The 26,011-nt window shown below is 40.7% G+C and overlaps 1 protein-coding gene across 4 annotated transcripts in view; it reads right to left on the bottom strand.

Annotated features, from left to right (window-relative positions):
* The window catches only part of elmo1 (engulfment and cell motility 1 (ced-12 homolog, C. elegans)), a 516,270-nt gene extending 506,766 nt beyond the window's left edge, over window positions 1-9,504 (bottom strand). For 3 of the 4 annotated variants that reach the window (XM_028818136.2, XM_028818137.2, XM_051935961.1), the window contains exon 1: window positions 9,351-9,503. The gene's annotated coding sequence lies outside the window, so the exon portion shown is untranslated. Of the gene's footprint in view, window positions 1-9,350 lie in introns of all 4 variants that reach the window. The other variant, XM_051935959.1, reaches the window with a different exon arrangement.
* Window positions 9,505-26,011: the final 16,507 nt, after the last annotated feature.

The following is a 26,011-nucleotide window of genomic DNA, read 5'->3' as shown; positions in this document are numbered from 1 at the left end:
CTGTATATCATATATAAAAAACATTGAATATAAGTATGCATGACGTGGTGCCAAAGTGACTAGTTAACACTGCTGCAAAAATGAGTCAGAATCCTATTTGTGTCAAGTTTTTCTTTAGCCAACTCCCAAACATGTCACAGGTAAATGGACTCAAAACAGAGTGTAATCTGTAATTGTATGTGCTCAAAATGACAACTCTCAGTAGCATATTACATTAGATATACTTCATTAGTTCCCAAGGGGAAATTCAAATCAATACTTCAGCAAAAACACAGAACACACAAACTCAAAGTACAGTGCAAGACAACAGAATAAAAACAAATAATACAATAAATATTATGTTAAAATAAACTGTGGTAGACAGGAGTCTGTACTAACTTCTTAAACCTTCTGGATAAAGTGAAAATTGGGACGTTGTAATGATGTGTTGAGCTGCCTAATGGCAACAGTCACGAAAGATTCCCTGAGGTGCTTCTTCTTGCACCATGGGGGAGTGAGCCTGTGGTGAAAAGTACTCCAAGAAAGTATAACCTCTCCAGGCAAGGGTAAGAGCAGAATTGTTCACAATGGCATCGCATTTTGCTACCATTCTCTTTTCTACAACAGCCTTCCGAGTATCCAGGGTCAGTCCTGTGATGGAGCCGGCTATTCTGTGAAGTTTGTTCAGGCATTTTGCATCACCAGAACTCAAATTGCTTCTAAGGAGACCATAGCATAGAATAACGCACTTGCTCCAATGTATTGGTAAAACAATTTTGTAGCTAGCTTAGATGAAGGCAAAAAACACAAGATAAAGTGGAAACCATTGAGTGCCAAGGTTAAAAATATTATTGTAATCTCACTAGAAGAGTTCAGCTGAGAGATGTAAATTCTACTCCAAAGAAGTCTAAATTCAAGAATATAAAAAGGTACTAGACATATACAGTAAATCTTTGCTATCCTCAGATTTCATTCCCAAAAATTTGCCTATCGGATTCTATAAAAAGTGTAACCCATTTTCCAATAGCCGCGGTCTCATTGTGCCTATTCGTTGGCCATGTGTAGTAAAACAAAAACATTTTGAGAGGCTCATCATAAATCAGACACACAAGCTCCACCAAGGCAAGCTGCGGTCATGTTTTCGTAGCTTCTGTTGTGTTAACAAGTCTCCACATTCTGATACTGTAATATTCCACACGTTCTCAGTTTTTCTGGTTAATTGTTTACATTTTAACAATGGCAGTGAAGTGTAGTGCTAATGAAAGTGTTTTGCCAAGTGTTCCTATACGCAAATGTGGTGTGATAAGTTTACTTGATTTTCAGTACACAAATTTTTTTTACCGTAACTATTAGCAGAATTGTATAATGAAAAGGGTCGGCCAGATCCTAACCATATGTTTTCCATAGGATCAATGCTTCAGAACATAACCTTGTGGACAATGAGAATTGACCTTATAAATAAAAGAGACTCTGTTCTCTGAAAGCATTTTCTCTGAAGAGCCATCAGCATCAGGCTCAAGACAGGAACTAACAGGACGATGATAAACTTATCCATCACAGAGTGTACTCACTGACACATGGAGCCAATCTATAGTCGACATTTAATGTAGCCACCATATCCTAGAGAATTGTTGGAGCAAGGTAGAGTCTTCTTCTTTCGGCTGCTCCTGTTAGGGGTTGTCACAGCGGATCACCTTTTTCCATATCTTTCTGTCCTCTGCATCTTGTTCTGTTACACCCATCACCTGCATGTCCTCTCTCACCACATCCATAAACCTCCTCTTAGGCCTTCCTCTTTTCCTCTTGCCTGGCAGCTTTATCCTTAGCATCCTTCTCCCAATATACTCAGCATCTCTCCTCTGCACATGTCCAAACTAACGCAATCTCGCCTCTCTGACTTTATACCTATACTCTGAACAAATACCTTGAATAAAGCAACACTGCAAATACATCACTGTAAAGCTTAGAAAAGCAGGGGTTGAAAAGATCACCAATCAAGTCTCTTTTTTAGTGAAAATCAGCCAATTTATATTGGCAGCCAATCGACTGGAGCATCTCGGGTAAAACAGAGAACTATTGCTCATCAACCAGCTTAAAGGCCAATAACGTGGAAGGCAAAAGACATGCATATTAATGTGAAAGGAGGCAGGAACTTGAACTGAAGGTAACAACTTCCCTAAAGGCTCTGTCACACTAAACAATTTTTCAGCTATTTTCAGTCAAAGAAACATAACCTTAGCGTGTTGGAGGCAGTCGCAGCAGCACCTGTGGTTCTCACAGAATGACATACCCAGCGACTCAGTCCAACAATCAAACAAGCTTGATTTTATCACAGAGGTTGGCTTATGTATATGTGAGAGCTGACCACCAATAAGTGCTCATTAGGAAGTACAGTGCACAAAACACAGCTACAAAGGATATGTAACGTGGGTGTTTTGGCAAACAGAAGAGATAGTCATCTATCTGATGTCTTGTATTTTATGTACTATAATGGGAAATGTACCATAATGGTGAGTAAAAAAAAAAAGACAGAGAGAGAGAGACTACAGAGAGACCACAACTGAACTTGCTGTACCTGTAAACATTTTGCACAGAACTGGCACTGGTATAGCTAGCAAGCTCATGATAACTTTGAAAATGTGAAACTGTGAAAGGTGTAAAGCAGTTGTCTAATTTGATATCCCCAGCATTTTCTGGTCATGTAATAAGACATGCTCAGCCAAATTTGCACTAGTCAAGTTTGACATCCCCTCAACTTAGAAGTGATTATCAGCTTAAGACTGTGCTAAATAAGTGCCTTTTTACACGCTACATATAGAAATCAACATTCATATACATTGTATAGTACAGCAAATGTACTTGTTTTATGCCAAAATCTGCATTTGCCTTCCTTTTTAACTCAGACCTGCTGGATTTTCACATGTTTTCAGTGACTGCTCTTTCTTGTCTACTCATGCATTGCCCACTGTTGTTCACTTTACAAGTATGGTGATGGGATTCTTTAAAAACAATTCAGGTACGGTTTATAACTAAAGAGCAGGCTGACTGGTGCTTGGTTGGTGGGTTCATAATAATTCATACAACTAATTACATTTTTTAAATATATATTCCATACATATAGAAACAACAAATATATTGAAAATTTCTCTACTGCATTGCCAGTATCTTTAACGAATGTTAACACTGTTAACACAAGTCCACAGAAGTGACACTAAGTCCTACACAATCAGCAGTGCACAGTCTGGTATACCAGTTGAATCTTATATTGCAGTATGGATTTAAAGAATGAAATTCTGAATGTAAAAATAAACTTTTGAATACATTTAAATATAAAGCATGTTTTACTTCAAAATATGCAAATACAAGTATGCCAAAGGAAATAGGATTTTAGGTTAGTGTATTAGTACCTTGAAGATTAACCTTTGCATATGGACTATGTGAACTGTGTGTAACAACTGAGAATAAGAATATTGCCCAGAAAGATGTAAGGTTCAACTACTTTTGACTCCATCAACAACCACCTCAACTGAGACTCTGCAATAAATTACAGCCATGTCACATTAACCGACCTTTGAACGATTTTCAGCCTTAGCCTTCAGTGCCATAACCTTAGCAAATCAAAGGCAGTCAGCAATGCATTCCTGTAAAGGCCATTCACGTAGTCCGATATACCCAGCGACTCACTCCAACTAGTCCACAACTCACCCCAACAATTTAGTCGGAGGGCCGGGCTTTGTATATATAAAACCATACAACCAATGAATGCTCATCTGGAAGTACTAGGCATGTAATGCAGCGACAATGCATAAAGGAAACAGGTGTTTTAGACATTACAAACAGAAGAGAGGCTCGTCTGTCTGATGTTTCATGTTTTACATATCACAACAGAATGGAAAAGGAAAATAAGGGCTGAGATTGAAGCTGAACTCACCATACCGGTTAACCCTTCATACAGAATGAGCTCTATCAGGCAGCACATTACTGGCTGTTAGGAAAAGGGGCAAATTGTGCTGGAAAGTCATCACTCAGTCACTAAATTTGATATGCCTAGCGATTTTCAGTCCAACTGGTATGGTCTGGTGACAAGATCAGCAACTGCATTCAGCATGTCTGAAGTACCCTCTAACCAGAAGTCACAAGATGAAACACAGGCTTTAGACAATATGTATATTTTAAAGCCAGCAGTTTGATGCTAAGAGAGATAATACAAAAAAAGCCATGTCTTTCACTGTGTTTGCTTGCCAGCAGCATGAGTAAGCAAGTAAAACAGAAGCTGCTCTTTTTATTGGTTTAAGCCAGAGAGGTGAATACTTGCCATTGAATCCATTTGAGCAGCAGAGCATTAATAAGTGCAGAGTTGGATAAGAGGCATAGGTTTTTGCAATTAATCATTAATACATTTTTTATTTGTTAAAATATATTTCTTCCAAAGAATTATATAAAAATATATTACTGTATATAAGTACCAAAATATCAGAATTTTTAAATATACCACAATATGAATTCTAGGCTATATCACCCACTCCTGTACATAGTCACTCAAATCATATATGGTACATTACTAGTGAACTACAAAACAACAAAGATGGAGACAAGCTAATTGCACAAAAACTTGAAATTAAAAGCACTCAGAAATGTAACGGACAGTGTCACTGACTGCTTATTTACAAAAGCGGAGATTTAAAAGGTTCTTCTGAGCCACTCTTGCTATAACTGAGGACTGCATTTTACACTGAAAGCAATCAATTCTAGGGTTCATACACAACCTAAACTAATCTGACTGGCCAGCATGCATTTTGACACTAGTATGTGCTTCACAATCACAGAACATACTATTGGTCAGATGTCAGGCCTGTTTTAAAAGGAACCAACGTGACTGGTGACTAAATGCAGCTAATAAGGCTAGCTAGTAAGGATCTGTGTGTGACAAAATGCACTGAGAAATGTCTGCATATATAACTGGAATGAGAAATTAGTCATGTCTAAAATACAGAAACAATATGATTTTTCTAAGAATAAGTCAGATCACCTAAATAAGAGCTGATATACATGGCGCTTCCCGGAAATACAGGATGTCTTGTCTCCTTATTTCTTCATAGTAAAGAACTGGAGATGAAGCTCATTAGGAAAAGTGCAGTTAAAAATCTAAGTACTGAAAAGAATTTTTTATGTAATTTGAAAGACTTGTGAATTTCATCCTACACTGGGATAACAATGAGAAAGCAGTATGAATAATTAAGTAACATGTCACACTTAATCATGTCAAAGTAGCTTTAATGCTAAGTTGTTGTCTGGATGTGTATTTTGTACATTTTCCAGTGTCTGTGTGGGTTTTCCACCCACATCCCCAATGATGTGCAGGTTAGGTTAATTGCTAAATCTAAACTGAGCCCAAGGCGGGCGTGGGTGTGTGCTCAACTGTACCTGCAGTGGACAGGCACCCTGTCCAAGGTTCCTACCTGCCTCATGCTAGGTGCTAAAAAAAACCCTGAACTTGTTTAAGCAAATTTAAGAATGTACTTACTGTATGTACGTATAAATTATACGTCACTGCACTGGAATCAGCAGTTTCAGAAAAAAAAATTACATAAGCATTTTACTAAGTAGTAGAATATGTTTGTCACTGTAATTTTAATCACTTGTACGCATTTGACTCTTGCACCGTATACTTGGTAACTTCCTACTAAATAACAGCCAAAGCAGGTTTTTGACAGGTAGATCTTGCCAAACTTGTCCTTCAGATTTTTCTGAACAGGCAACTGCAATACTTGACACAATATTCTCATAATCTAAGCTCAGTGCAGAAGCTAATAAAAATGTAAATAAAATAATTGGTTACATCGTAAGAATTTTTGAATGCAAACCAAGGGATGTTGTGTTTAGAATATATAATGCACTAAGTGAGACCACATTTGGAGTATTGTGTGCAGTTCTGGTCACCACATTACAAAAAAGACATAGCAGCACTTGAAGCTGTGCAGAGGAGCACAATGAAGCGCATATCAGGACATAAGGACATGGCCTACTCTGACAGACTCACAGAGTTAAACCTCTTTAGTCTTGAATAGAGAAGCCTGCATGGGTACCTAATCCAGGTCTTCAAAATCCTCAAAAACATTGATAAAGCAGATCCAGTAGAATACTTTTCAACTTAAAAGGATAAGTTCTATATTTTCAAGTTGAAGTTATTTTTTTCACAAGCATGCTATATATGCATTTGCCATGTGAAATTGTGTTCTAAATTAAAGTCTTCTATAATTTTTTAAAAATGTAGAGCCTATTCTGGTGTTTTATAATTGGAGTCAAAGCATTAAAACTTAGTGAATATGTCCATTTTTCAAGCCAATAAAGTTATAGAGAATTAATCTGCATCTTGAGATTACACACACATTGTAACATATCTTATAAATGCCATTTGTGAATGAAAAAAAAAAAATATATATTATATATTTATATATATATATAGTGAGATTCTGCCACTTTAAGAGAAACCCAGCTGTGTATGGTACCTCAGTGCTGGTCTTCCTCAACATTAACCTTTCACTCGCAGAAGCATGGTTTCCTTTCAAAAGAACAGAGGAAAAAAACTCACTAAACTGCTCATAACATGTGCTTGGTATCACGTTGACTTATTTCTGTATTTGTGTAAGAACACTTCCCATGAAGGCCACTGCTATCTCAAAAACAAACAGAAAACATATCCTTACGTCAAGAAAAACAGCACCAGGAACATGCAATAAAATGGTTATTTCCAGAGCCCCTTGGTTGTCACAAACATCAGAAACATGGAAGGCATGCTTCTTATACAGAAATGTTTTCAACTGCAAAGTGGGCATATTTGTTAAGTTTTTAGGTATTTGTTTTCCAATTAGGATCTATGCCCCATGGCTTTCATTATAAAATGCCAGGACAGGCTCTGTATTTTTTTCAAATTCATAGAAAACACTTAACTTTAGAACACAATTTCACAAGGCAAATGCATGTATACCATATTTGTGAAGAAATAACTTTTCCTTTAACTGCGAATCGCGAACGAGGACATTAGTGGAAATTGAGCTGCAGTGCATTTAGGACTCAAGCCAGGAAGCACGTCTTTATTCAAAGAGTTGTGGGAATCTAGAACAAACTACTGAGACATGTAGTTGAAGCAGAAACCTTGACAACCTTTAAGAAGTATGTGAAGGGGATATTGGGACAGCTATCAGCTAAACAAATAAGCTTGACGGACTAAATGGACTCCTATCATTTGTCAAATTCCTTATGTTCACTTTTTCACCATTGACAACTGCAATTATCTATAAATGTGACCATAAATGTATTGATCAAACAGTAAGCCCTTCAATTACTATCCAATAATTCCTTAATGCTACATACATATACCATTTACACAATTCTCCAGGGATGGGGATTCAGGCCTAAACACCTTTATCAGTGTCAGATTTACTGTGTGTCTAGATGTCAATATCAAGGTAACTCTCTTGTCTGTTGCAGTTTATTGATCCAAAGCCAGCATGCCTCTGGTATGGATCCACTTCTGATTATCTGATTGTCTTATCAAACTCTGTAAGCAAACAATCTAAAGGCAAAATTGACACAACATTTCCATCTTTATTTGACACTTTCTCTGAAGACCTTATCTGTATGTGTTCAGAACTCTTAAGGTTGATGCAGCACCTCTAACTGCATCAGGCTGTGCAGACAGTAATTTTAGAAGGATTTTATTTTCACTTTTTCCAAGCTGCTGGAAACACAGGAAGAAGAATTTGCTTCCATCTACTGATTTGGCAGTCACACAACAAATCTGCACCTTAATGACTGACTGACCAAATGTGACACTAAAAAAGCACCAAAATCATTGGGCTGATATTTCCTTAGCTGAAGGTAGCACAAATCATGATCCTGAAATAATTTGCAATAACTAAGACATTACAGAACATTAAAACTGATTTTTTTCTATTAGGATTATAAAACTACTGTTAATCTGAAAGGACTGTGAATATATTTTAAAAACACACACAATAAAGATCCATCCATTTTAAAATCAATGTATACAACTCAGGAATAAAGAAACCAGTCTCCATCATGGCCACACTGGACATAAGTGAACCAACACTGGATGAGGCACCTGTCCATTACGGGCACACAAACCCACAACGGGTCAGTTAAGGGAGGCCAATATATTAAGAACACACACTGCAGGGGTGCAGCAGGAAAACCAACACATGCAAGGGCAAAGCATCTAAACTCCACACTGGGAACTCAAGGTAAACAAGTATGAGGCAATTCTTGCAATAATAGAGCTATAAAAGAATAAAGGCTGACTGAATGTACAAAATAATACTTGACAGTATATTTTTAAAAGCTGCATGCTTAAAGTGTGCGAGATCAGAAGACCTCTGCAATTTCACAATTTTAAGTAATTACAGTGTACAGAGAAGAAGATAACGTCACCCACTGTCCAAGTCTCTGTTGAGATTTTCGAGTGTCGATCTTACATGTTCTATTAAATGTTTTACCCAGGGACTCCAGTTTATTCTCACACTCAGATGAGGTGCTTGTTTTGCGGATTGGCAAGGCCGGTGCCACATACCGTCCGGCACAGATTCCCATCATCGTGCAATGGAAAACAAGAGAGCGCACGGATCGATGGCCACCACGACACGACAAAGTGGCAACGGGACTGAAGGGGTCAAAAACGGCATGCTGAACCTAAGTCGAAGTATCGCTAACTTTTCGCTCATTCTCATGACTTTCCTAGTCCCCCTGAGATGCAGGGTAATTGTGTTCTTCTAGAGTCACCCCATCTTAAATTCAAGCGCGCGTATGGGACGCTCCTATTTGGGGTTATTGTGCGCTCACCTGAAGTAGCGCATCTACTTGATGAGCTCCGCAATCAAATCTCTTGAGTTCCAAACAGGCACACCCCGATCAGCTTCCTGTATTGTCTTACAATGGAATGGACTATTATTATTATTTTTGAAGAGGACCTACACGATACTCACTATTACTAGTAAACTGTGCAGTCGATTGTTCCTCTGTCAAGAGAAAAACAAAATTCTCAGAACTGACAACACAATCTATACTCCTGCATTACTTAGTTACAAAAAACGGTTTTAAAAAGTTGGAAAGAGTAAAACGAAAGAAATGAGTAGCGAGGGGAAGGAAGGGAGGGAGGGAGGCAGGAAGACAGTCCCGTTACTCGCACAGACGTCCACGCTGCACCAGGGTATAAAATAACATTTCAACGTGTTACAGGCTGTACCGTGCAGTTCCGTTGTTTAGCGAAAGACGCGAGGCAAACCAAAGCTTCTTAAAAAACGCGGATAGCAAACGTTAAAACGATGAAAAGGTAGAAAGGAAGAGTAACCAACCTGAGCACGCTATCCGACTCCTCCAGAGTGAAAGTGCTGATGTTGAGACTTTCCAAACGGAGAGAGAGAGAGAGAACAGAGCTACGCTACATCGAGCGGTGTCCCTCCATTTCCTCTCTCCTCCTCCTCTCCCTGCCGCTCAGCCTGCTGCCGCCACTGGCGAGCAAGGAGGCGGGGTCCAGAAGCTTGCAATGCGTGTGGCCAACATTACAGACCAATCATCGTCGAGGTAACACGAAGACGGCCAATGACAGAGCATGCTCCGCCCCTAAAAACAACTGGCGTCTGTCGCTTTCCGAATCTGGTTCAATGATAAAACATGAGACAGATGTTTTCATATTATTCATTCGTATTTTACGAAGTGTTACCTGGTCAGGATTCATTTTACTAAACACCCACGTATAACTCATTATTATTAATATTTAGAAAACGGTTACGTTTGCTGAAAGGTTCTCTAAATGCACTGTTTCAGCCGTCGAATGCTATACGTTATTGTCCTGTCTAGTTTTAAGCGCGAAGCGATTAAAATATGAACACAATTTATTGCCCTACTGCAAAGACAGAATGAGGACAAGAGAACGATTCCGGGAGCACAAGTCATCCAACTGGAACGCCTTCCCTCGATAAATGAAAAGGTGACAGAGAAGAATATTCTGTGCGTTTAAGTTGTATTTGTTTAACCATAATTAATCATAATGTGCAGCTCATGTAATGAGAATATTGCCTATGTTCTGCATTTTTTTTAGTATGCTTGCTACATGTGCAGCCCTTGTCTGGTATGTAGCACAGAGTTCCAAGAAAAATGATCATTCATTCCATACTTGTGTGTGGACGGGATGCCAATCAAGTTTACTTGACGTAAAATACAAAAACGAACCCCCAAGGACACTGTCTGATGGGTGGCATACATTCCGAAGCATGCTGGGCGACCTTGCAGTTTCGTGCCATTAGTGAGGTCTGAAGCAAGCGTAAAGGTTGGCACACTTGATGAATTACTTTGGTACACAAACCCGAAATGACCATAGCGCTATTGTTTGCCTTTTGTATCTTGTGCTGTAAAAACATGTTGGGTAAGCACTTAATTTTCATGTTAAGGTGACAGCAGGTAAAGAAGATAAAAAAGGAACGGGTGTGTAGCTAGTAATGCAGATTTGCAAATATACCGTAAATGTGACAGCACTGTAGCAGTGATACTTGACTGTGATTCAAAAACTGCAGCATCAGATGAGCAGCAAAGTCATTAATGCAGCTCATAGACAATACAGACAGGTTGGAGGGAACTATTGATGATTTATACCGCTAGTGGCTGTTTTCTATTTTGAACACAAGATAAAAAACAGAAGATGAAACAGATGGACGCTGATAACTATACCATCCCATAAGCTTTGATGAGCGCTGACTATCAACAACTACTCATACATAGCACATTTTAAAAATTGTTAAGAGTGTTTGAGCTGCATTGTTTGCTGCAGGTATTCAAGCAGAGCAACTCTAAAAAGGCGGTGTTAGAGAAAGGCTGGGGGCCTACAGATTGTATGGGAATAAGAGTGGGTGTAACTAGCAAGGGGCTGGGATTCCCCAATGTGTAAGTGTGATGTGTTAAAAATACATTCACTGGAAAGTTGTCAAGTGCTCTTTAGCTGATCATACAATTGAATGTGGGCAAATTTAAATAAACTGAAATATATTGATAGTTCTGATGATTGAAATAACCAAAATAAGTTTTTGCTCTGGCAAAACTGGCACCCTTTCTGCTCTAAGGCTCACATCTGAAGCTTTTTGAAATATCATGAAGAAATAAAGATGTTTGGGTGAAGAGAGCATACTGGGTATCTTGCTAAAAATATGCAAGTATTCAACAAATCTCTGCAGTTCAATCCATGGTTAATCTGTTCTATTAAGGAACTGATTATGTTGGGATGTTAGTGTTTGCTTAAAGTGAAAGTTAATGAAAAGTGAATCGAAAGCCCTAGCCTATCAAACTGTTATTTGGATATTATGTGGCAAGGACATACTCAGTTGAAGCAAAAACTCTGCAGTTCTTCATGCCCATATCTAACCAGTCACAGGGAAAGCAGCATAGATATTTTAAAACATTGAATTACTGCACATCATTTAACTCAAGCTCACACTCAGGTTCACACTGTCACAAGTGCAACTACAATAATGAATTCTTGCCAAATTCTGCAAAAATTCTGAACAAACCCACATAATGAAAATTGGATTTTTTTACAACTAAGAATGTGGCTTTTCCTCTGAGTTACAGAAGGTGGATTAGGATTTCTCCAGTTGAGCAAAATAAATATTTGTGAAAGTAGTGTGACATCGGATAATACAAATTATTTTTCATAGCACACTTTTATCCCAGCTGGTAATACTCTAAACTCTGCTGCTAAAGCATTTAGAAATAAATCTCTCTGAGTGATATGCAAATATTTTTGCCCCCATGGTTTACAGTGCATCCGGAAAGTACCGTATTCACAGCGCATCACTTTTTCCACATTTTGTTATGTTACAGCCTTATTCCAAAATGGATTAAATTCATTTTTTTCCTCAGAATTCTGCACACAACACCCCATAATGACAACATGAAAAAAGTTTACTTGAGGTTTTTGCAAATTTATTAAAAATAAAAAAATTGAGAAGCACATGTACATAAGTATTCACAGCCTTTGCCATGAAGCTCAAAATTGAGCTCAGGTGCATCCTGTTTCCCCCGATCATCCTTGAGATGTTTCTGCAGCTTAATTGGAGTCCACCTGTGGTAAATTCAGTTGGTTGGACATGATTTGGAAAGGCACACACCTGTCTATATAAGGTCCCACAGCTGACAGTTCATGTCAGAGCACAAACCAAGCATGAAGTCACAGGAATTGTCTGTAGACCTCCGAGACAGGATTGTCTCGAGGCACAAATCTGGGGAAGGTTACAGAAAAATTTCTGCTGCTTTGAAGGTCCCAATGAGCACAGTGGCCTCCATCATCCGTAAGTGGAAGAAGTTCAAAACCACCAGGACTCTTCCTAGAGCTGGCCGGCCATCTAAACTGAGCGATCGGGGGAGAAGGGCCTTAGTCAGGGAGGTGACCAAGAACCCGATGGTCACTCTGTCAGAGCTCCAGAGGTCCTCTGTGGAGAGAGGAGAACCTTCCAGAAGGACAACCATCTCTGCAGCAATCCACCAATCAGGCCTGTATGGTAGAGTGGCCAGACAGAAGCCACTCCTTAGTAAAAGGCAACATGGCAGCCCGCCTGGAGTTTGCCAAAAGGCACCTGAAGGACTCTCAGACCATGAGAAAGAAAATTCTCTGGTCTGATGAGACAAAGATTGAACTCTTTGGTGTGAATGTCAGGCGTCACGTTTGGAGGAAACCAGGCACCGCTCATCACCAGGCCAATACCATCCCTACAGTGAAGCATGGTGGTGGCAGCATCATGCTGTGGGAATGTTTTTCAGCGGCAGGGACTGGGAGACTAGTCAGGATAAAGGGAAAGATGACTGTAGCAATGTACAGAGACATCCTGGATGAAAACCAGCTCCAGAGCGCTCTTGACCTCAGACTGGGGCGACGGTTCATCTTTCAGCAGGACAACGACCCTAAGCACACAGCCAAGATATCAAAGGAGTGGCTTCAGGACAACTCTGTGAATGTCCTTGAGTGGCGCAGCCAGAGCCCAGACTTGAATCCGATTGAACATCTCTGGAGAGATCTTAAAATGGCTGTGCACCGACGCTTCCCATCCAACCTGATGGAGCTTGAGAGTTGCTGCAAAGAGGAATGGTCGAAACTGGCCAAGGATAGGTGTGCCAAGCTTGTGGCATCATATTCAACAAGACTTGAGGCTGTAATTGCTGCCAAAGGTGCATCGACAAAGTATTGCGCAAAGGCTGTGAATACTTATGTACATGTGATTTCTCAGTTTTTTTATTTTTAATAAATTTGCAAAAACCTCAAGTAAACTTTTTTCACGTTGTCATTATGGGGTGTTGTGTGTAGAATTCTGAGGAAAAAAATGAATTTAATCCATTTTGGAATAAGGCTGTAACATAACAAAATGTGGAAAAAGTGATGCACTGTAGTTGTAGGGTTGCAGGCACCTGATGATATCTCTTACAGGTGGGATCTTACCCTGGGCACATTTTAGACAAAATACTATGTACAGTATGTGAATGATTAACAATGTAGACTTGAGTTATTACATTAAATTTACATGTTTGGTGCATAACTGAGGTAGAATGTATTTTGTGAATGTCTGATTTTCTTTTCAGAAATGATAATTAAGACATCTCTTTCCCATCGTTCCCTAAGATTATTAAAAGTTAAGTTGTTTGGAATTGTTTTCAGATGCTGTCTATGTCTTCATATGGAGTAGCCAGTATCACCTCAGGAGAAGACGCAGATGAATAATGAAAAACAAAACATTACTTAAAGATTACTGTATATGCAGGTGGATGAGCCTGAGGTGTCCTAGACAATGGACTATCTGTCGGGCAGATGGCAGTTTGTCAGGCTCATGGACTGTGTCACTGATAAAGATGTGAGGAACACTGGAGGATCACAAGGAATGGTTTGGTCACCTTTTATAACCTCAGACTATAAATATAACACCAGGTGTGGATGGCCAGAATGACCAGGCAATAGTGGGTGATTTAGCCAGAACATTGTGATACAGCCTCCTCTTTTCAAAAGATGCCCAGGGAGTTTTTATATCCATCCATCCATCCTCTTCCGCTTATCCGAGGTTGGGTCGCGAGGGCAGCAGCTTGAGCAGAGATGCCCAGACTTCCCTCTCCCCGGCCACTTCTTCTAGCTCTTCCGGGAGAATCCCGAGGCGTTCCCAGGCCAGCCGGGAGACATAGTCCCTCCAGTGTGTCCTGGGTCTTCCCCGGGGCCTTCTCCCGGTTGGACGTGCCCGGAACACTTCACCAGGGAGGCGTTCAGGAGGCATCCTGATCAGATGCCCGAGCCACCTCAGTTTTTATAAGTACAGAGAATTAGGACCTCGGTTTTATGTCCCATTTTAACAGCACAGAGTCCCCATCACTGCACTGGGGCATTGGGGTCCCCACAGATACTACAGGGTAATGTCCTCACCAACATCTCTTGCAGCAGTAACCCAAGCTTTCCCTAGATAGTCTCCCATCCAAGTGCTAGCCAGGCCTGAATATGCTTACCTTCAGGTGAATTACCTGTTTTGAAGCGCAGGTGGTATGGCAACATGTTTGGTTTCCTTGCACATAAAACACATTAGACATAACACATTAATGTTATTTTTTCCTTCAATTCTGTTTTATGTTCTCCCACAATACACAAGATCTGACTAAGTCCCCTAAAAACACCTAAAATAATGCAGAAAGTGAATGAAGTTAAAATACTTTTCACAGAGCACTGTAACTCTCTTTACATTAAAATACAACATTTGTGGTGAAGAACTCTCCTGTCTGTTTCCACTGCGTGTCATTTGAGGGTTGATCTCAGAAAAATGTAAAACACTGTGCTTATATGGGTAGGAATGGGACTTTTGTGTTAAAATGCCAGCCTCGTCCCTTTCTGTTGTTTTTGACTTTGCACATATTCTGGGTGTCCTTTTTCCATACTCAGATGACTTCTCACACTCCAAGCATATCCATCCTGCACTGTTTATTCTTCTGATGACCATCAGCCCTCAACCCATTAGGCTGAGACACAATTTTTATCCTGAGGTCATAAGAGCCACTCATACAGATTTTACTGCTTGAGCAGAACTGATGTGTTTTCTCGTATCTCCCATCTCGTGTTATATACGATAACTATTGCTCTTATAACATCTAGTGTCACTCGTCTGCCAGAGACACTGAAGTAAGAATCTTTGTGTACATACTGTATGACAAAAAAAATCGAATTTCGTTTACCAGATCTCTTTAACTAGTCTGCACTGACTTCGCGGTGTGAGAGTGAAAGTCTGTTTCTTCCATCCTATTTTCCCTGCTAAAATCTTTCTGGCCGATGATATTCTCTATCACTTATATAATATTAGATGCATGTAATGCTAATCCAGCATCATTAATTCTGTTAGTTAGCGTACTGCTTCAAAAATAGCAATTCTTACTGTCCCCATAACAATGTTAACATCAGCACTTTCTAGTATATACATAATGCAGGTGACTGTAAACTGGAGTTCTTTCTAAGTCTGAATAAAAAACAAGCACTTCATGCAAAAAACACAGTTACCTAAAGTCAAAGAAGAAAATTATAAAAAGCAGCAGCAATTGTATTAAAGAAATGATAGTCTGCCAATTTTTAATATAATCCATTTAACCAATTCAAGGTTATGTACTTAAATCTATGCCAGTAACATCAGGAATAAGGCAGGAATCAGCTATGTACAGGGCATCAGTCTATCTCAGGGCCCCCTCATTCACACACATTTGCGCCAACACAGAATCACCAGTTAACCAAATATGCACATCATTGGGAATGTGAGAGGAAAACTGAAGTACAATCTTCTTCTTCTTCTTCTTCTTCTTTCGGCTGCTCCCGTTAGGGGTTGCCACAGTGGATCATCTTCTTTCATTACTTTTCTGTCCTCTGCATCTTGTTCTGTTACACCCATCACCTGCATGTCCTCTCTCACCACATCCATAAACCTTCCTCTTTTCCTCTTCCCTGGCAGTTCTATCCTTAACATCCTTCTCCCAATATATCCAGCATCTCTCCTCTGCACATGTCCAAACCAACACAATCTCGCCTCTCTGACTTTGTCTCTCAACCGTCCCACTTGAGCTGACCCTCTAATGTACTCATTTCTAATCCTATCCATCCTCGTCACACCCAGTGCAAATTTTAGCATCTTTAACTCTGCTACGTCCAGCTCTGTCTCCTGCTTTGTGGTCAGTGCCACCGTCTCCAACCCATATAACATAGCTGGTCTCACTACCGTCCTGTCTCTCTATTATAAAAAAAATCTTGGGAGGGAGACAAGACGTGATCTTCTCAGAAGACAATTTGACGTCCTGCGTGAAACACTTTAATGTCACGCGAGACAAGGCAGTGAGACAACATTTAAAACAAGTTCACGGACATCTAATCTAGCAGTTGTTGGAATGCTTTTGGCAGACACACTTTATGTGCTCCCAGCTCTTAAAACAACAACAAAAAGAACAAGCAGCTCAGCAGCAGCAGGTAGCCAGCAGATGATCCAACCACTTCTCCTTAGCTCTCCTAACCCTAACCCTCACAACGCAAGTGGCAGAGACGCGAACTGGCAAAAGGACAGCTGCTGTACAGGCTTTTAAATGATCGACGCGCAACGTGACAAGCAGAAGACGCAGCTCGCTGGCATCAGCAGCAACAAGCCAGCAGATGATCAAACTGCCTCTCCTTAGCGTGTGTTCAGCCACCCCCCTTCACAACGCGAGCAGGAAATAAAAGACAAGTATTGTTTTTACAAAAGTTTTAAAGTAAAAGTGAAAATAATGCATATATAACAATTTCCAAGAAAATAACAATCACTTTAAACTGTATATCTGGTAAACCAAACCCAGGGGTGGGCAAGCGAAGCGAGCAGGGGGCGGAAGCCCCCTAGTACTCTAAAGAAAACTAATGCAGCCACAGAGACAACACACAACCTCTAGACACATACTGACTTTGTGTATAGGACTTGCACATCCACATGTCCATCTGTCTGTTGAAATTTATTATGATATGTAGATATATGTATCAATGCTCTTGAGCACATCATCAGGGATGTTACTGCGGTTATTGGGCATTTCACGTCTTTCAACATCAGACACACTCACCCAGGCAACATATCCTCAGTTTATCTGCTCAGGTGGCACTTGCTTCTGTCTCCCCATGGGCCTCCTCTCCTCATTCAGAGCGATCATGAGGCACTTGCTGCTGCCTTCATGAATGTTCCTGATGGCTCTAGTCCTCTCTCCAGGGATGCCAAGTGTAATGAAGGCTCTACACAGGGACTGCCCTACAACCACCTTCAGTGGGCATACACCTTGCCTTCATGCTCTGTTTACAGCAGGCCAGCACAAGATCCTTGTAATTGGCCTTCTTACTTTCATGGGCCTCCTCCAGTCAGTCCTCCCATGGGACTCTCTGCTCCAAAAGAACAATATACTAGCCAAAGTACTCAAGTGTTGCCCAGATATCTTATATATAAACGTCTACTCGTGGAAGTGTGTGGGCTGCTCCTCCTCCGAGGAAACAGAAAACTCTGCTAATAATACAAACGAGGCCAGCAAAACGAAATCTCACAAGAAAGACAAAGTCACTTAGCTGCTAACATTGGCAAAATGGTATCCCTTTTACTTTTCCTCCTGCTGCTAATGCACAAGCGATGCAAACATGTCGGCAAAACGAATCCTCCTAGGAGAGAGAAGCCCAGAGTAGTTCCTTTTTTTTTCCTGACGATTTCAATAGTTTCTATGACCCCAGGCTTTTTACAGCACGGGCTTACACAGCTAGTATTGGTATAATAGGTTATAGAAAGAAAAAAATATTGTATGTGTTTTGTAATGCAAGTGACCCATCCATAATCAGCACTACCCCTCTACCAGTATCTCTGCCCTAACATGTCAAGAATTTCTTCTTTTTTGTATAATTGGATTCCATAAACTGAATGGCTTGATGAATAACTGAATCATTTGTACTGCATGTAAGTTGGACAGAGCTACCATTTAGTGTGGTGTTTCCTCTAAAGAACCCCTATACTTGTGGAAAGTTTTGTATGGTAAGTTGGGTGAATTATAATATACATGCAGAATTTCATGAACATCCACTCAGCTGTTTTGGAATAATTAGCGTTTTTTGTGGTGTTGGTCCTCCTATTTATGACTTCCCAATGAAATTCTTGAAGCTCCAAGAAGCTTATATTTAAAACTGCACAAACAATAATGGAAATGGAAATTTTGTGAACGTTGACATAGCTGATGTCCAAATAAGCATGACTTTTGTGTTGGTCTCCCATCACATCGTTTCCGGAAAATCATTGATGGGGAATGTAGCCAGCACTGTAAATAGCACCAAACCTAAAATAATATGATTTATTACTATTGGCTGAACTGTTTTTGTTTTTGGTGGAAAGTTACATGAACTTTGACTCACCCGCTCTGGAGTGATGCATTTTCCTTTCTCATCCTGGCATTATAAGCACCCTTTCCAATAAAATTTTTGAAGTGCCATATGGCCTATGTGATAAATTGGACCAAAGGCAAACTGCAAGCTAAATTTTGTGAAAACTGCTGCACCTGCCTTTTGCATGACAAACAAACCGAAAAGATTCAATCTTTTTTTCGAACAATCTAGACAAGAAAAGGCCATTCAGCCCAACAAAGCTCGCCAGTCCTATCCACTTAATTCTTCCAAAATAACATCAAGTCGTGTTTTGAAAGTCCCAAAAGTCCTACTGTTTACCACATCTCACAGTTGAAATGAGGTCCTTAGTGTGGATAAATAACCTCAAATGAAGCCAAAACATTCAGAAGACAGAGGGATTTATATACAAGAAGATTAAGAAATGTAAAGGTGACTGGATTGTCTGTTCCACAATTGGGTGTTGTTGGGTTCTCCTGTGCTACCATAGCACCCCAGCTTCATATGAGACATACATAAACAAAAGACCTGTGTGTGTATGGAGCAGTCCGCTCTGCTCATGCTCAACCACAGCCACTAGATGGCGCATACGTGCACTTTTAAATTTTTTCGGCACTTGCATGCACTTCACTTCTCACTATGAAAGATGTATGCAGCAGATGCTGTGTGCTAATGACAGAGATGAAAAGGCACAATGTCGAAATGAAGCAAACATCGCAGCTCAACAACAGGCAAATACCTCAGCAACGGAGGGCAAGGCTTGAAGTTTTCACAAAAAACTTTGTCTGAAGTTATTTTCTCAAGATAAAGATTATTAGGACTCATATGCCAGCGATGCGGCTAAGATATGGTGCCGGCAGTGTCATAAGAAAGCCAGTGAGCAGCAAGTACAGGTGGGTCCATGTCCTCTGTTCTGGGTAATTCTTAAAAGAGTTAACTGAAGCATCTCCTAGTTCAAAAATATAGTAAAACTGGTATGGAGTCTTTGGGTTGTTTTTTTGTCCAGAAGACCACAAGCAGCTAGTATAAATATATTTAACACCCCATGACCACATACCTTCATGTAGCCACAAAGGACTGTAAAAGCCCCTAGATTTTAGAGTGTGCTATGACCATTTGGGGTGGGCAGTGAGTTGACCATGGCCAATAGTCTTTGTCATTGCATACTGCACAGATCTATGGACCCCCTGAGGTTTACTTTTGGCCCTTCCTTCTCACCAGTGCCACTCAGCTCACTGTTCAGCCTGCGTCCCTCTCTCTCATGTGGACTATTGCAGCTGTCTCCTGGCAGGGCTTTCATCAACTGCTATCTAACCTTTGCAGCCTCTCCAGAATGTCACTTTTTGACTGGTGTTCTCTTTTACTCGATTTGCCCACCCTACCTCTCTCTGGTTCGCTCTCTCCACTGGCTTCCACTTTCAGCAAGGATCTAATTCACAATGCTTGCCTTGACTTAGAGGTCCCAATGTGCTCCTCAATAGTCTCAGGTCCATCCTTATGTCCCTGCAAGGAGTCCTCATTCTGCTCAGGCCTGTCTGCTGACTGTCCCTCCTCTAGCCTGATGATAATATTTGAGAGTTGAGAAGCTGGTCCACCTTGACATCACTGCTCAATCTGCTGCCCTCCACCTATTTATATTCAGGCTGGGGGTAACGGTCCTCCAGACAGTCATGTTGGTGGTGGAGTTTGGATCATTATTTTAAGAACACTTAGGATTTTCTGGTATTTGTGGATTTTGTCTTTGGATTTTGGACTGGCTTTGTTTGCTTTGAGTTACCTTTTTAGGCAAATCCTTTCTGCCTTGCAATTTTGTGCTTTCTTTTTTAATATTTTATTATTTATAAAATGATTCCATTTTATTATTAATTCTGGTTCTGGCTTTTGTTTATTTTAACACCTGCAGATTCCTTTCACTATTCTGATGCTGCTGGAACACAACAATTTAAACATCATACTGTACAAATAAATCCTGGAATTGATCTTGACTCCTGCTTAATTGACTTCTCTTTTAAGATTCGTTTCCCTTGATTTCTTCATCATTCCTCTGAATTGCTTCATTTCTTTCCTTAAATGGCACCCAAACAGAAGTGAAGTGTGAAGTGAGGGAGCCAACAGAAGACCAACTAAGTCAGGGCCTCAAACACCAACTAATTTCACTCCACCAGCTGCTGATTGAAGTGCCGATTCTTGTCATTAATTAAAATCGTTCTTTAATTCTGTTGGTTGTTGCTGCTCACATGGTGCATTAGCAGACATTTACAAAACTGATTTTCTCTTGCACTGATAAAATGTTTTGTGGACCTGAGCAGATCGACATTCCTGAGACCTTTATCTTTCTTTATTTTCAGATATTGTGTGATGGACACCAGTTGTTTTGGCTCATTTTGCATCTCATTATTGTTTGGCTGCTAATTAAGGAAAAAGAAACAGTTAAGGGGCCTGAGTCTTCAAGAACAAGTCAATTAAAATGAATTCAAAAGAAGTTAATTAGCAGCAAAAACAGGTCACTAATTAAGAAAAGGGTTAGAATGAAAACCTGCAGCCATGGTGGTCCTCCAGGACCAGAGTTGGCAACCCCTATTTTACAGCACTGGGATCCACAATCAGAGCACAGGGTATGTGTGCCCCCTGCTGGTCTCATCAACACCCCTGTCAGCAGCACCACAAGCTTTTCCTGGTTGGTTTTACCATCCAAGTACCGGCCAGGTCTGAACACGCTTAGCTTCAGGTGGATGACCTCTTTGCATCACTGAATGAGTGACCTTCGTCTTTTATAGTTCAATCTCTATAAGACGATGCAGCTGTTCTATCTGTTCTAAGTTAAAGGAGGGTGACCTTAGCAAAAACTAAATTACTATATCCTTCTTCTTACTTCAGAACTCCTGCTCATTATCTTGGCTTTCATCTGCCTACTGCAAACCCCTGATGATGCTCACGCCCTCCTGCGTCTTTACATTTCAGCATCCGTCCTTGACAATCCCAGCTCTCCTTGGTAAAACAGGAGATGCGCAGCATCAGACTGTCATCCCGGAATGAGTGGCGCATTGACACTTTGGCAGCAGTTGAGATCAATTCAATTAGTCCGCCCTCATTAGATCTAATTACCGAGCGCTACCTGTGTTCATCAGGAGTAAATGACATCCAGTACAATGCAGCCTATTACACTACAAACACACGCGCCTAAAACGACTTTCTAATAATACCATTAAACACCCCAGGGGCCAGTAACCGAGTACATTTTCACTGAGATGTTTACTGGCAGCCGTTCAAAGCAATAACAGCCACGTAACTTTCAGCTACTGTGGAACGGCTTATGTGACCCTGCTGAATTCATAAACCTATAAGTATCTGTCCGGCACTCTGTGGGTCGTGATTTAAGTTCAAAATGCAAAAGAATGGAAAATGAAGAAAGCTTTGGGGTTAAAGTACTGATTGGTATAATCACAGCACTGAGGGATACACTTTATCCTCGCACTTGGAGAGTCCACTGTAAAGGGCATCATCAGACTCCCAGGCGTCAGCCATTTAAGGACACGTCCATCGGCTGGTTTCCTGGAGCCCATCTTTATGCTGCTACTTTACAGAGTCATGATAGCAATAGCAAGCACTGCTGTGGCAATGTGGATTCAAAGTCTTGGGTTCAAATCTTGTCCCAGGTAAAGACTGTGTGATGTTATATGTTTCTCCAGTGTCTGTTTGCAGGTTGCTGCTGGGTGAGGTATGTATGTGAGTGTGCCCAGGCGCCCAGTCCAGATTTACTTTTTGCTACTGGGATAGGCTTTCTCTGTCCATGACTGCACATTGCACTAAGTGGGTTATCAAAACGGATGACTTGAAAGTTAAGGGTACAAAACAGAAAAAATACATTCACAGCACATGCAGCACTACCCTCAGAACGAATGCTGTCCTTTTAAGGGGGAACTCACAAAATATGGGGCACGGCTCGGAGTAAGCCATATAACAAGGGCCCTTGTGCTCCAAAAACCCCTCTAGCTGTTATTTTACAGCCAAGATTTATCTGCATTTCCTTTTTAATTATTGCTTACTTATTTTTGGATTTTTATTTTTCATATCTTTGTGTAATTCTGTTAGTTTTGTGTATGTGTCCTTGGGGATGGACTGGTAACCCAACTGGGATGAAAGGTGATTCCTGGCCAGTATAGCACAAGAACAGGGGGAGACAACCTGGCTGGACTACATGCAAAAACATGCTAGGTGTCGCTTACCATTGTGGACACCAGCAAGGCACACTGGGCATTGTAGTCCTGTAGGACAGCATTGTCAAGTTCCATGGGGGCCAACAGGGAATGCTTCATCATCCTTTCTTTTTGGGACCGAAAGTACTTCCATCGGGCTATGCCCCAGCACTGGAGGTACTCCCGGGTCCAACGTAAAAGAAGCCCCAAGACCTCACTCCAAGAGAGCTGGAGTTGGGTGGAAGAAGGACAAAGCTCGCCTGGAAGAATGGAAGTAGGGAGAAAAAAGAGAAGGAGAATTGTGTTGTATTTGTGAGTTTCAAAGCCTTTTTGTAAGATATTCGCACAAATAAACCTTGGCAGGAGGGTTCGAGGTCTGGGGTGCTGCAATGCCCTCTAGTAGTCACACTGTGTTACTTGGCTTTGCGCAGGAGATTTCCCAAGACAATGGGCCTCAGTTACACGGTTAATCAAATGAATGAAACTAACAGAATAATTTTCTGTATTTTTTTCCCCACAGGGGCTAATATTATTAGTTCACTGGAGCTCCTTTCTCCTGGACATGCTACATCCATTTGACCAGTCGTAAAACATTCCTGCCATAGAGTTAATTCTGGCTTCTCCTAGGGACTGACCTTGGGTTCTGTTGATGGTCACTGGAAGAAACATTTTCACAGGAAACTGCATCCTTTTGAATTGAAAGAGGTAGTCAGTAGAAATAATGAGAATTTGGGGAATAAATACAATTTCTCCTCTGACACATTTTGTACAAATGGTAGCTTCAATCACATCTGATGTGTAATCTTGGAGTTTTGGAGGATTTAAATCACAAGCAGGACACAAATCTAAACAGGCCTAGTGTATGAGAGCAACAGTTTACCTCTGAGAAAGTAAGGAACTACAAATTGTAACCAACAAAAACTGAAATAAACCAGAAATAACATTACAAAATGGAAAATGATGAAAAGTTTAATGCCAATTGTATCTTCACATGGAGAGGGTGCCCTACTGTATTATTATTATTACCGGTAATGGCGCACTGCACAATAACATGCAGTGAATACACTTGACTTGAGCATTCCTAGTTTTCATCGTCTTTCTCTGTACGTTTCACATTCGTTTGCTCAGAGGTTGATGCACTTGCTGCTTCCTGAGCAGCTCTTCTATTCTCCACCCTAGCGGCCATCTTCTTCTCTTCTTTCGTCGGCATCTTTTCATGTTAAAACTGATCAAGTCAGTGTTTGTGTTATTACTAAGTACGTGTTCTTTAATTTTGCACTTAAGCTGGCACTTAAGTCTTCAATCTGCCTCAAGAATGATTTAAGATATGAAGAGGTAGGGGAAGTGACGGCGAAGGTGGTAGAGATGAGAACGGCACCGATACACATGCGCTGCACGGCCGCCCTGTTGGCCGCTGCCGAGAGTTGATTCTACAATAAAATAAAACTAAAAAGAGGAATAACCTTGGAGGTCAATCATCACCCCAAAAGCGGATAGTAGACGTCACGTAGTATATGTGTACCAAATTTCAGGTCAGACGGTTTGCGAGCTACTGGTGATTTAAAATCCTGGACAGACAAACAAACAGCCCCAGTAGCGTATTATATATAAAGATTATTATTAGGTGTTTACGATTTTCACCAGATTACGTCACTTACTCAAGCATTTGTTTTCATGTTTTCTGTCAGTTATATGTTCAAGCATCTAATTTAAAAAAAAATTTTTATTAATATTGTTTTACTTTGAAACAATAAAGTTCTAACACTAAATCGGGTTTTAGTTTAACTTATTACAAACAGCAATGATGTTCACAGGTAGCACATGCAGTAATAGAAACAGAAATAGTTTTGAATACCTCTTTCCATTCTGGCTGGCGGGGATCCCTTAACTGAGCTGCACGGCATTTCAACCAAACCAAGAGTTCCCATCACTCCTGGCTTCTCTTGGACCCGAGGACACCACTTCCTCTTCTCTTCTCTCTCTCACTTCCAAAATTTGTGTTTCTGGCAAAGCAACACCACAACCACAGCGCATGTCACCCGGACTCGAGCTTCATTGGGCACTGGCTAACTGAATCTTCTTAAGCTTTGCCAAACATCCCTCCTTGCACTTCACTGCACACTCTCCATGCCACATGAGATCTCTTTTTCTTATCTAGGAGGCCATCTCTTGTTTACTCCTCCATCCACCCTATAGGCCAGTGCCGCTTTTTCTGCTCCATTGTTTCATTCATTTTTATAGAAAAGCAAGCCCCAAACAGCCGTCTGGCACTGCCTCTCTCTGGGCTCTGTCTCAGTGCTGCGCCAATCACATGCACACTACTTTAGCATAGTTTACTTGGCAAAATATTATTATCAACAAATAAAAAAAAACGACAACCAACTGATTTTTTTTCTATAACGTTACCAAATATTCAAAGTATTTTTTTAGATTATAGGCTATTTAGTTTTTCTACTGAAGGTGTTGCTTTTACTCCTAAATACAGTGGTACCTCGGTTTGCGAGCATAATTCGTTCCAGAAACGTGCTCGCAGTCCAAAGCACTCGTGCATCAAAGCGAATTTTCCCATAAGAAATAATGGAAACTCCGATGATTCGTTCCACAACCCAAAACTATTCATATAAAAATGATTAATACAAAATATAAAGTAAAAACACATAAAACAAATTAACCTGCACTTTACCTTTAAAAAGAATCCTGGCTGGTGTGAGTGAGTTTCTAAACTCTTGTGGGATTCCACCCAACAGGACGACACGCAGAAGAGCGTCCCAAAGCAATCGCAGTCTCTCAGCGCTGTAGCAGTTCGCCGTAAAAGCGAATCCGAAAAGATCGCGGACATGCTATAAGCGCCTGCCGTCGATGGGTGATACAAGGAACATTATAAATGCGCAGGGCACAGTACTACTTGGCCACGACCCTGCCAGACTGCTGTGCCTGTGTATAGGAGAGTGGCAGATCCCGCTGAAATAAATAACTGCGCTGTTGCTGTTTCAAGCTGAATAAAGCTGGTGTTGCTAAAGTACTGAGACTCAGCTTTGTGTTTTGGGGTGCAAGACGGGGACTCGCACATCACAGCACACACACACACAGTCACAATGCTGTGGTAAACAGTATACGTGCGTACAGATGTTGACTATATGAGTGAGGCACGCCGACTCAGACGTAGAATAGGAGATGATTGCCCACAATCCCGCAGTGAGATAGAGAGAACCATCAGCTCAGTTGTGATCACATGATGCTCAGCAGACAAAGCGTATACACACTACTCGTATTGCATGACCTCGCTCGTTTATCATGTCAAAATTTATTAAAAATTTTAGCTTGTCTTGCAAAACACTCATAAACCAAGTTACTCGCAAACCGAGGTTCCACTGTATTGTTG

Source organism: Erpetoichthys calabaricus, chromosome 13 (assembly GCF_900747795.2).
Source record: "Erpetoichthys calabaricus chromosome 13, fErpCal1.3, whole genome shotgun sequence".
Classification (NCBI taxonomy): domain Eukaryota; kingdom Metazoa; phylum Chordata; class Cladistia; order Polypteriformes; family Polypteridae; genus Erpetoichthys; species Erpetoichthys calabaricus.
This window is presented reverse-complemented; position numbering and strand designations above follow the sequence as displayed.